Genomic DNA, 13,056 nt, shown 5'->3' with positions numbered 1-13,056 from the left:
ACAGTGTTGAAGAATCACAACAGCCACAAACCCCCATACCCCCATACAGTTAGGGAGGATGGGGGGTATAGGAGCTCGACAGCAATGAAAAAGTGAAGAGTCACTCCCAATGAATACAGAGAAGTGTGGCCAATTCCCTTGGTGATGCTGGTGCAATAAACCTCCTGTCTCGTCTCATTTCTCCTGCTTTCTCAACAATTAGAGGAGTCAAGTGCTATGGGCAAGTGGTAAATTGGCAGAAAAACACATGGTGATAGCATTCTCCCCCTCCCCCTGTCCACACCCGCTCCCATATTCACACCTAATGGAAGGATTCACACCAGAGTCTCACCCCTTTTCTCTGCTCTGGTGAGTCACATCTGATTTAGAATCCCCAAGGCAGGCCAGGAGCATGCAATTAGGAGGTGTCATTTACCATCATGTTGTGGTTCTGCCTCGTGTTACCTCTCAGACTTCAGATGGCACTCTACAGTAATATTGTCCCTGTGTCAGAAGCACTTGGCACTGTTTTATGTGGCCTTATCTACTTGTTCCACTTGGACTTTCAGCAACAGTTGACAAAAATGAGGTACCTATGACGTTGTTGCTCAACACTCCCTGTAGCTGGGACTAGCAACAGGACAAAAACTGGTAAATGAGAGGACGGTTGCTCCTCTGCCAAGCACCCACAGTAATATCTGAAGAGTGGGATGATTTGCCAGAATTGTACAGACACAAACATTGTCTCATTGCACATCGGGATTCAAACTCTTTTCCTTCTAGAATTTATGGTGGATGGGTAGGACCTCAGGGCTGTTCAAACTACAGCTATCCTTGCCCTTGATTTGCCAACAGCTAGCCAAACCCCTAGCTGAGATTGAGTTAATCCTCATTGCTGGTGTGTATCTCAAAAGCTTGTATGCCAAGGCACAAACAAAAAATATGCTACTATTGTTTAAGTACTGCTGGATTACAGGTTTATAGAATTCACATCTCATCTCATAATTCCTTCCCAACTCATAGTAACATATCAAAATAAATAACTCTCAATTTTGCCTTGTTTCTTTTCTGCAAACCAAGTACTATGATGTGTATGCATTATGTTTTACAAAGCAGTAAAGACCTGTTTCCTGTAGAGCTGAGGAGGCAGTAGATACCTTCATGGGTGTACAACACAAAGGCATAAGTGGGGAGGACCTTGACAAGCTATAAGTGAAGCCTCAGGTTTCCTCCTCTGACAGCACTGTTGTTCTGAAGAGACGCCTTAAGCAAGGGCTGTTTGGACTAGAATTTCTCTTGGAGGGAATGACCTATCTGCACTGCACTAACTTGGGTTTGATGTACCTGGGCTGATAACACCTTTGCTGACTATGTGAATATGCCTGTGGTGTATCATGAACTAATTAGTTCTATCAATGTGACTAAGACAGTGAAAACAACTAAACAAACAACAACAGCATCTTTTTGAGGAAACTTTAAATTCCATTTGGTCCTTTTCCCTCACAAAAGTACAGCTCTCTGCTGCTCTGAGATGACAGGTAGGCTCACTGGGGATGCACCCTGTGTGGCATCATTGACATTCCCCTACTGCTGGAGCCATTAAAAGTATTTCACTGCAGGCTGGGAGAGATTAGCATTTTAACCCAGACTGTGTGAAATGAAGCATGGAGTGTTAAACGGCACCCTGAGGAGGGTGTGGAGGCGCCCTGGTGTTCAAGGGGTACTGATGGCCACAGTGAGGAGATCGGCTAAGCAAACTAATGCTTTTCCGCTCTGTTGAACAGCAGTCCTGCCCTGCTGCAAACTACAGAAGAACTTCAATTAATTTCCCCTGAGAGCAGTCTCTTGGGCCCTTAGTAAGGATCTACTTTGCAAGCAAACCTTGTAGCAGGTCACAAATTTATTTGAAACTTAACAGTTTCAAAAGGCTGCAAAATAATTATTGTACCTTTACCAAGTATCTTTTCTGTCCAAATGCACTGTTGTTGGTGCACACTCTAAAAACAAAAAAAAGTCACCTGCAGTCTTAGTAATATTACAGTAGCATCCACACCATGTGTAAATTCCTTTCTGGAAAATACCTACCATTTCAAATGAGATGAAAAACTGTTGCAAAGGTGCAATATTATCATTTCGGTTCCTCTTTCCCATCTAATGGCATTGCTTACCAACCAATCAATACAGTCACCATTTCTAATTTTGAAACTAATGTCAAATTATCAATGTCAAAAACAAATTTTTCTTGACCAAAGGATATAACTGCACACGGAAGCAGGACCCATATTTAAAGGAACTGTACTGTACATTGTCCTTAAAGGAAATTAACTGCTATATTTTCCCTCATCTTATTCAGTGGAGGAAAGTTATAATGTGATTAAACATGAATCTATGGCCAAGGTTTCCTGTTTTTTTTCTTTTGTTAAGTCTGTGTAGTGTTTAGACTGCCATGTCTGCCCTTGAGCTGAGCAACTGCAAGTGAATTCTATTCAATGGCTGCCACACAATGAAATCAGTTTCCCTACATTTAGACACCAAACATACCCAACAGGGCACTGCAGTAACAATGCTGATGACTGTGTATCCCCTTCACACAAATCATCTGAATGTGTTTCTGGATGCAATTTCAGCCTTTTCTTTCTCTCGCCTGGTATTTCATAATTATACCTTTGACAATCTTTCTTTTCCAGGAAATCATATCCCATTGTGCGAAGGAGAGCCTTCACCTATCCTCTAGATAGTGAATGTTAAGTGTTAGGCTGTACTAATTGTTAAAATGTTAAATGTTTAAGTGTTCTTTGTCTCCAGTTCAAATCTACCAATAGCAGATCATATTTTATCAAGTCTACCTAATTCTGTTAATTGTTTTATTTTGTGCCTGTTTGTCATTGTAATTCTTTGTGCATTTGAAGCCATTGGTTAATGGACCACATATAGTTGTGTGGGTGTTGCTAGGTCACTTTTGTGAGCAACTTCTGCTGCTTGTTGCCAAGGCTGGGTTTCTTTGCTCTCCGTTTTAAAATAAGTTATATGATTCTTTTATTTTTTCTTCTGTTCATTTTTTGAACATACAAAAAAGCATCACAATGACGTTGCTGTCACAACATGCATGTAGTTTTCCATTGTGTTCATGACACAGACATGATATGCCCCATACCAATATTTTAATGTTGTTCTGTGCTACAATGTGAATGTTATCAATGCTCCTAGAATCAATATTTAATTTGTAATGCCTACATTTTGACACAAAGTTTGTAACCTTGTATTAGTAGTAATGCTACCATTAGTTGTTAAACAGTTTGTAAAACTATTCATTTTCTCCTTAACGGACAGCATGCTTTAGTTCACATGGTACACATTTTGAAACTCCCCAACGACATCCCAATGGCTGCTTTGATTACAAAAACAGGCAGACACTCTTGAATGCAGGACTGTGCATAGAAGACTTGCTACTTTTATTACATAATTTTTATTCATTTATTTTATCATATAACTTATTATAAAAGTTTTAGGAAATAAAAGTTTCCTTTCCATGTTTTTGGTACAAAGGTCAAGAGGCCTAATATATTGGTGTGAAATGTTGCAGTTATATAGTGATAATGCTTGTTTCATTTTAACTTTCAGCTCTGTTAATTATTGCAGCTCACTCCTTCAAGTCAAGCCCTGAAATCAATAATGGTATTGGTCCTGAGTTAGGAATGCCTATGACAATCTGTAACAACTGTAAATGCAGCTGTGTTCCATTGTTGCCTTTGTGTAGATATGGTAACATCAACCTCGTGCCTACCATTTCCACCACCAACAAGTTCATTATCATCATAATCATTAGCATCATCTTATTTACAATAATAATAATAATTTTAAAATCTATTGAAAGCATTTCTAACATTGCATGTGACAGTCTTTATTCACGTCTGTCTATTTTTGACAAGGGAGTAAGGCAGTCTACCAGATAACAGCATTAACAGTGTCACCAAAGGCTGACACTAAATCATTACCTAAAATCACTCATTGTACATGTCACCTTGTGCCAGATGTTAAAAATCTTCATGTTGGCTTCTTTGGCATAATAAATATTCAGCTCTGCTTCTGCTAATGACTCCCTAAGCTCGAGCACCAAGCACCAAGAACAAAAGGTCATTTTGCTACTTTCCCAAATGCCCCTGCTCTGCCCATGCCCCAACACAGGCTGAGAGACCCTTTTAAGTTCTGTCGGTCACTGACCTCTTTCACAAGCACCTCTCCATAATTACCCTGGGATCAGATTGTTGGCCCCATAATGAGATCAATTTAATGAGAGGCACATTCCTCATGCTAATGGTGTGATTGATGGTAGAATAAATGCAGTCCAGAATAGACACACTTGTATTTTCACACTGTAGCTGCAGACTGAGGCTCCGATTAATGATTTTGGGGTATTTTTGCCTCTTCATGAAAAGAGGCATTTGTTTTACTGTACTGTAGGAAGGAATGTTAGTAATTGAAAAATTATCAGCTGAAAACATTAGTTAGAAAGAGGAGTTTTAGTTTCTTGGTGTTGACCAGTCATGGAAACTGGGTAAGAACGTTCATCTCAAACATTTAGCTAAGAATGGTCTTTGGTGTTAGGCTGCATTTCTAATCTACATATCCAGTGAAAATCCTCCCAACCATTCTATGCAGGAGGTATTTCACATTAAAAATCCTTTCTTCCTTCTCTCCATGCTCCTTCACAACAAAATTCTACTAACTTGTAGACATCAAATCTTTCTACACACAATTCACATTACTCCTCACTTTGTATAACAATCACACTCCATTTTTTTCCTTCACAGCATGAACTTGACAGTCTAAAAATTAAAGGAAAATGATGTGGAAGAAACAGAAATCATGTAAGATATTAAGGAAAAAGCACATTTTGCATACACTGACCAGAAATCTTAAAATATTATATGCTAACATATATTTACATTTTACAGCCTTTCATCTAAATCATTTTAATAATGGCCGTATGAAAATTATGAACATCACATAACTCCGGTCTGTCAACTAACTGGAAACAGCATGATGGTATCATGCCTTTACTTTGGTCCTGCCTTCCTGCAATACTATAGACATTTCAAATAAGAGAGGTTTAGGAAGACTGTTATTAGATGGCTATCCTCCAGTGTTATCTAGTTGTGTTAAACACCTAGATAATAACAAATTACATATGGTGCAGTCTATTATGCAGTGGAACAGAACAACTTTGAGTCGGTAGGAAACATGACACATTCCCATTATGCCTTCTCTTCCATTGCCTGAGCTAAGCAGTAGTTCACCCTTTAATGTCTTTTTAACACTAAATTAGTCAGAGTGTGAGATTTCACCGATTAAGAAAATAATCAATGCTATGCACTCTCCAATAGTGAAACTTTTGGTGAGCAGAGCTAAGATAATGTACATTTCTTTTGTTTGACCCCATAAAGTCCCATTTAGTCCCCATTCACCATGGGAGACAGCAAATGCTTTTCCTCGTTTTTTGCCAGAGAGTAATGGCTATTAAAGTATGAATAGAATGTGTTAACAATAAGTAAATAAGCAAATATGTATCACAAATACATACAATACATAAAATACATACAATACATAAAGTACATAAAATACATAAAAAATGTACCCACTTACCTGAATCATTTTCAGCCAATATTTCAGAATGAACACAAATATAGATTTTTTTATTGTAAAGTTGATCTACAATTCATAAATCAATATATGATTGAAGAAAATGTCCAGTCATAGATCTATATACAGAGCAGAAAATCCATCATCTCAGCATTATTGACAGCTTTAACTTAAGCTTTCATTTTCAAGAAGAATGTCTGTCATACCTTGCAGCGTTGCTACTCAGAAACCTCTACAAGATCTCTACAAGTCTTGAGCTAGATGTGTCTGTGTAGTGATGTTCCGACTGCTGACTGCTGAGCTCTCTCTATTTATTATATCCCTCTCATATGGTTCAGATGCACTTTGGACAAAAAAAAAAAAAAAAAAAAACCTCACGCTAATCTACTTTTACTTCATGCTCAGAACCTCTTCACTCTTCCACCCCACTACTTCTAAAATCCCACAATGCAACTGCTCCTCTGCAAATGTGCTGTATAAAGTATTTCTGCCATCCCACTGGCTGCATTTCCATTCTGCTGAGGTCAATATCAGAACCTAAGAGGACATTCTTGATCAGTCGATATGTTCCACTGCAAATTTAAGTACAAAATGCACCAAACAGCTGTAACCTGGGTAATGCTGTAAACATTAGAAGTAGCAAATGAAAATACAGAATACCAGTATATCACAGTAAACAAGTTGGAAAAGATTTCAGGATAAAAACCATATATATATATATGGTATATATATATATATATATGCATGGTACAATTAAGCAATTAACATCCAATCATGCTCTGGGGCATGTATAACAATGCTGCGCAGGAAAGAGGAAAAGATCTAAGTGACTTTGAAGGAGGGTTCATTGTTGGGGCACGGATGGCAGGAGCTTCAGTCACAAAGACTGCTCAACTGGCTAGTGTTTCAATAGGAACAGTGACTAAAGTGGCATCTGCATTTAGATCGATGGGAAAGACATCAGTAAATAGGGTCGGAAATTGTGTTCGACAGTGCACGTTTGATGACTGTGATGCTTGTGCATTAGTGTGATATGTAAGTGTAACCGGCAGAATGGAATGACCATTGCAGCCACCGTAGTGCTTGTTTGCGGTCACGCCCCCTTCTATGCTGCTGTGGAAGTTAGCCGTGCAAACAATTAACTTGCCACACAAGGCAGATATATATATAGGCTAGGTAAGATGCACGGAGCTGAACTGCTCCTCTGCATACCTTTTGTTTCCGTGTGCCATAGTATTCCTGATAGGTTCCTGACTTGATTGTCGATTGGGTGTTGTGGGCAAGCTTCCATTACTTCTACCGTAACCAATACACTGCGCTCAACAGGTGGTTGCTGGCATCCTCGTTCCCTGCTGGGTTGGAAGAGTTTTGCGGTGGCTGTTTCTCCTTTTCCCACCCCGGTTCATTGCCTCCCTCCATAGGAGCAGCCAAGCCCATCGAGCAGGTAAAATTATAATTTTATGAGTTGTTTCAACAGGTTGGAGCAGCAGTACCGTGAGTTGTCCAGCATCTCCCGTTTTTACCTCAGGTGTAAGTAATACTGTTGTCTTAACAGGAAGACTGCCGCTGCTGCTTTGCCTTCCATTAGTTCGTATGCCCTGAATATTGCCTCTGTTTTTTTATTGTTCGTTGCTATTAGGCTGTGTGTCCTTTAAACAAATTGCCTTTGCAGTTTGGTTGGTGTATTTTTGTTTTCCCCGTTTGTTCGTATTATTTTCTCCGTTCTCGGATATGTGCCTGTGGGGTCGTTTGTGCGTTCATTGTGTTTATTGGTCAAGCCCAATTGGGCTGGTGTGTCCGTCAGCTCATCTCCTCCGTGTCGCAGTGTGTGGGGGGGGGGGACTCTTTCGTCGATGCAACTAGTATTTCGGTACTGGTGATTGCAACTGTCGGTACCTAAAACAGGGTAACGATAGTTACTTAAAACAGGGTAACGATAATTACTAACGATAATTAGCTGGGTCTGACTTTGTGTGGTCTCCCCGAACAACATCCTTGACTTTATGAAATAGAAACTCCCGCAAACAAGGAGCTGTGAGCTGATTGTTTTTTTTTTGGAGTTTCTGCTTGAGTTATGTTGGATCTGTTTTTGATTTGGTTTTTGTTTCTGTGACGGAGTGCTGTCACTACGGTTGAGTATGCGCTCTGACTGCCATACCTACGAGCCTGGCTCTTTGGCGTCGTGGTCAAAGTCGCATGGTTCGTACCCTGTAGACCCGGGTTTAAGGCCGGGTGGGGTGACTGCTCTCGCTCTTTGCTACAAATGGTGTCAGAGTGGGATGGCTTGCTGCGAGGGAGGGCAGTGTGACGGAGTGCCGTCACTACGGTTATGCGCTACGGTTATGAGTATGCGCTCTGACTGCCATATCAACGAGCCTGGCTCTTTGGCGTCGTGGTCAAAGTTGCATGGTTGGTACTCTGTAGACCCGGGTTCAAGGCTGGGTGGGGTGACTGCTCTTGCCCTTCGTTACAGTTTCTTTCCCTTGAGTAGGTGCTGAGGTTCTCCTGGAGGGGAGGCTAGGCAATTGGTGGTGAGGTCCCATCACTGCATGGTTTGCTTATAGGTTGCACTGGAGTTCACAGAAGGTACACCTTGGTTTTTTCTTTGAAGCACTTGTGTGAGTATTTCACTTCTGGACACACACTACAGTAGTCTGCCTCCCCGTAGCTGACCGAGGCCCTCTCCGCATTGGCATTTTAATGTACTCTTTTAATAAAGTAAAATTTTAACTTGTACTGTAGCAAGAACAAATAAAATTGTGTTGTAATTTGGAAACAGTGTCTCTGTCCTCTCTCAGTGAGCGAACCTGTGTGTCTGGCATGTCCTCCTAGGGTTGATTGGACTGGTGTTGACCCCTGTGTATATTTCCCTGGGTAGCAGCCCCAGGGTGGCGTAGTTGGTACCCCCCTGGTCATACTTTAAATTCCCCCCCCCCCCCCTTTGTACTCGCCACATAAGGAAAACAGAAGAGCAACTCTTCCTCAGGTGACTGAGAATGTCAATGCAGGATGTGATCAGACTGTGTCAGCAAGAACAGTCCATCGACAATTACATAGAGAGGGATATTATAGTAGGGTTGCAGTGCATAAACCCCTCATTGCAAAGATGAATGCACATTTGAGAGTTCAGTGGTGCAAAAACCATAGGCACTGGTCTACAGAGACGTAGAAAAAAGTGATATGGTCAGATGAGTCATCCTTCACCATATTCTAGACAAGTGGGCGAGTTCATGTGTGGTGTACACCAAGAGAACGGCACTGGGCTGAATGCTTGACCCCTAAAGTGAGGGGGTCTGGTGGCTCTGTTATGCTGTGGGGCGCATTTTGCTGGTGCATGGTTTGGGTCCACTTGTCCCCTTAGAGGGAAGGGTCACTGCAAATCAATACAAAGTTGTTCTGAGTTGTACACCAGTAAGTACTACTGTGTCCCTATCACTGTAGCTCCTTTGCACTAAAACGTTCCTGAGTTGCCTCAATGACATGGGGCTTAGAGATAAAATGTTAGGGTGGGCAAGGAACGTGACAGCTCAAGAAGATTCTCAATTTATAATAAATACTGAAAGGAGAAAATATACAGTATATCCCAGCAGTATGAGCAACTGTCCTGAAGCAGTAACACTGTTGCTTTCTGTTTTTCAGCTCAAAACACAACACATTTAACTGTATTGCACATTTAAATGCAGGCTGTCCACACAATGGAAACCTCTGAAATGAGAGAATTCTACTTACAGTATAAAAAAGTTAATATATTATGTAAATAATAGTTAATATTCATGACATACAGAATAACATGAAGAAATACTCATGAGCGTCTACTCATGACAAATGAGATTGGGGCAACTAATTCAGCAGTGAACCCAATAACACATTTTTGTATTCCATTCCAAGTTGTACTCTGAGGATGATGGTGTGGTGTAGAATTTAAGACATTCCACTTATAACCCAGGTTAGCATTCCCAGGTTATGATTCTCCGGTGGGAGACTGCAGTTACACCCTTAAGTGAGCTACTTAAATGAATTGCATAAACCTTCTGTATGAAAGCTGAGCTGTAGAACATAGGATATGCAAATTGAATACATCTGCCAAGCAAATAAAAAACCTAATGCAAAGTAAGGGAGGAAGGTTTACATCAAAAGGGGACTCTCACAAATTTAATGGCCACTACATAATGCTCAAATCAAACAAAGATGTCTCACGGTCAAAACATTCTGACACTAGCACAATATCACATAAAACATTACATTTGAAACACTGGAAGAAAAACACTAACCGGAATTAACATGTTAGAATGTTACACTTTACTGCCTGTTGTTTCAGCTGATTGGCACTTTACGGTTCTTTTTTCTCATTCTGATCTCTAAGGTGCCTTGTTTGTCTTCTTGGTAGTTGTAATATTAACCATAAAAGGCATCATATCAGCTGAACATACTGTATCACGCCTGTGAGGCGATATCCCAGTGAGAGCAGGGAAAATCCATTTGCTCCATGCAATGCTACGTTATAAGACTCAACTGCTGTAGACCCAGAGTGCTGTAGACTCTCTGGCACACAAGCAATTTTTCACTGAGGCCAACAACTCAGACAGAGTCCCCCTGCAGACAGCATGCCCCTTTCAGGACAGGACAAAGGGCAAATTCCTCAAGAGGGCAACAGGAGCTATCGACACCAATGTGCTGCGGAGACACCACTACATTAAAGGCCAGACACATGTTGTGCAATAGACCCATGTTAACTCCTCCCTCATCTCCCAATAGTCTTTTATATAGATACTGGCCACATACTTCACAAATGTTTTAGTTCAAAGACAGAAAGGCAAACTATACAAAGCAAAGAACAAAACTAATGTACAAGTTACCCAGTTAAATTTGTTTTGCATTTCAAGTTACTTATTCATTAGTTGCAGCTATACAAGTTAAGAAAGTCTATATGCCAAATTACAAATAAGTTAGAATTGCTCAGAGGTTAACTCACAAGAATTACATTGAGTTAATTAAACTGACCTTCAAACACTAGCACTGCATTCTCCGTAATCCAAATTGCAGACTAAATCCACAGGTATCATGAAATTCAGGAAACACCTTACTCTCTAATGCACTATACAGAGGGTCTGCACAAAGGAGGGAGAAACAAATCAAACATAATGTAAATAACTTTAAATAACTACCACAAAATTCAAGCCCACAACCATCAACAACCTGAGCCTCACTTACGCTTTTACACTATTCTTATACAGCTAAAGTAGGGATCATGGCTACCCCTTGTTCCTTCTATTCTAACACCACCATGCTCCCTTGTCATTTGCCCTTGATAGTCTTCTACTGGCCCAAGGCCTGTTTTTGTCTGAAGGATAAACCCCAAATCAATGACTAATTAATGCCTGAATACCCCTCACCTGATTCGGATAACTCCAAAGATACTATCACTACTACTAGTGGAATATGTGCAGTATAAATTAAACACAGGCCTTTGCTGATTGGAATGACACCTGTTGCAAAACCTGTCATGGAAATGTTAAAGGCAATTTCAACCCCGTTTTCTCTTTTATCCCAAAGACTCTCCAATGAAATTGTGTTCTGAAGTATGTTATCAGAGATGCGCAAGTAAAACTCACCTGTTTAACTGGGTACTTAACATGAGGATATGAGGAAATGTTTCCCTGAAGAAATTTCTCTGTTCAACAAACAAAAAAGATTGATAACAAACACAAACAGTGTGAGCTAGTTACTACCGAAACACCTGCACTGTTGCACTTTCACAACAGGGATCCATTAAAATGGAACACTGGAAGATAATAGTACCATTACAATATCAAGCAATGCAGAATTATAGGAGACCACAATCCAGAGTTGAAAAGGGAGCAGTCCCAATGGGGCCACTACAAGAAATCCAATTCTGAAAGCAGAGCTTAGAAATTATTTTTGGATGGTTTTCTGAATACTTATTTTAAACTCAGCCAGTCTTTCTAGCAGATGCATACACAGGAGGGTATGGTTACAGAATCTAAAGCCTCAGTCTTTTCTGGTACTGCTTTATGGAGGAATACATTCACTGTATCACTTTATGGGTCACAGAGAGCGCTATGCACAAGTACTGCCAGCACATTATTTCTGTTCTCCATCTCAAAGAGAGAGCTTCTTCTAAATGCAAAGCTATTTGAAAGCTAGTAGTATCCGATTTATGCTTGTTCATGCTTAATAGGACAAGAAATGGATTAATTGATAACAATCACGACCTGAGTGGGGAGAACAGATGCTATTTAATAGGAGCTCTCTGACTCTTATGTTCAGGAAAGAAACAAATACAGGATGCAGGAATGCAAAGAACAATTCTGTGCATAGGGCTGGTTAGTTACATAAAGTGGACATCACGTATAGTCCAAGAGATTTAGGTAGACTATATGATGGCCTCACCAATTTACATTGATGAATAGCCCCCACAATGCATAAGCTTTCAAAGGGTGCCCTTATGCCTGCCATATCGCCAGCTGTTTAACACCAGCTGCCACATGTCTTCTGTAGGGGAGTTCTTACTTGATATCTCCCCAGGGGCAAGTTCCAGCAAGATGACTTCAGATGTTTAGATCATCATAAGAACATGTCTGTTCAAATAAAGATTTGTTTAAACTGAAGATTGTTGGTGCTACAAGCCAGCTTGGGCTTCCATCGCAAATGGGGCTGTAATGCTTGTTCAGGCAGAGTTAGTTTTCTTTGTCATGCTTTGTTCAATTATCACCTAGGTTATTTTTGCTTTGACAGCTTGCTTGACATCAGACAGTCCAAGTCCACTCTTATCTCAGTATTCTGATGCAGGATTACAAATCACATAACTGAAGCTATCTGCACATTCTTCCATGCAGCTCTGTTCAGGGCTTGATCTAACAGCAGGGCTCCACATAAGAAAAGTACAGCTTATGACTGGTGAACCACGAACAAATATATTTCAGTTTCATAATGCTCTAAAGATTTTATGATAATAATTATCACATGTAGATTCACTGTCAGTGGTAGTTTGGATGCAGGACATGAATCAAAAATGAGCAATTTAGACTTACCCATATATTACACTAATATTGGACAATGCAATTTTACTCATATGATTGCTTAGAAGAAATCAGCATCAAGGGCAAAATTTGTCATATTACACTATATGTAATCTATATGAAACTTTGGCTGTGTAGACTCCCTTGTCATGATAGACCTTTTAAGATTAGAAATTCCAAGCACAGGAGTAACATTAAACCAAGGGAACCTGGGAATTCTGTCCCTGTATATACGCCAAGAATTCTTTCCTCAAATATTTTCTGAGATATTTCTTTATCAACCAGATGATCTCTAGGGAACAAAACATTGACGTAGGTATGAAATGATTTGAACTATTAGAGAGCTCAGAGGTATTGTGCAGTATGGGGAGAATACACTGGGACACAAAACACAGCT

The sequence above is a fragment of the Megalops cyprinoides genome, chromosome 8, assembly GCF_013368585.1.
Source record: "Megalops cyprinoides isolate fMegCyp1 chromosome 8, fMegCyp1.pri, whole genome shotgun sequence".
In the NCBI taxonomy this organism is placed as follows: Eukaryota; Metazoa; Chordata; class Actinopteri; order Elopiformes; family Megalopidae; genus Megalops; species Megalops cyprinoides.
The sequence above is the reverse complement of the archived record's forward strand: the minus strand, read 5'-3'. Positions refer to the sequence as shown.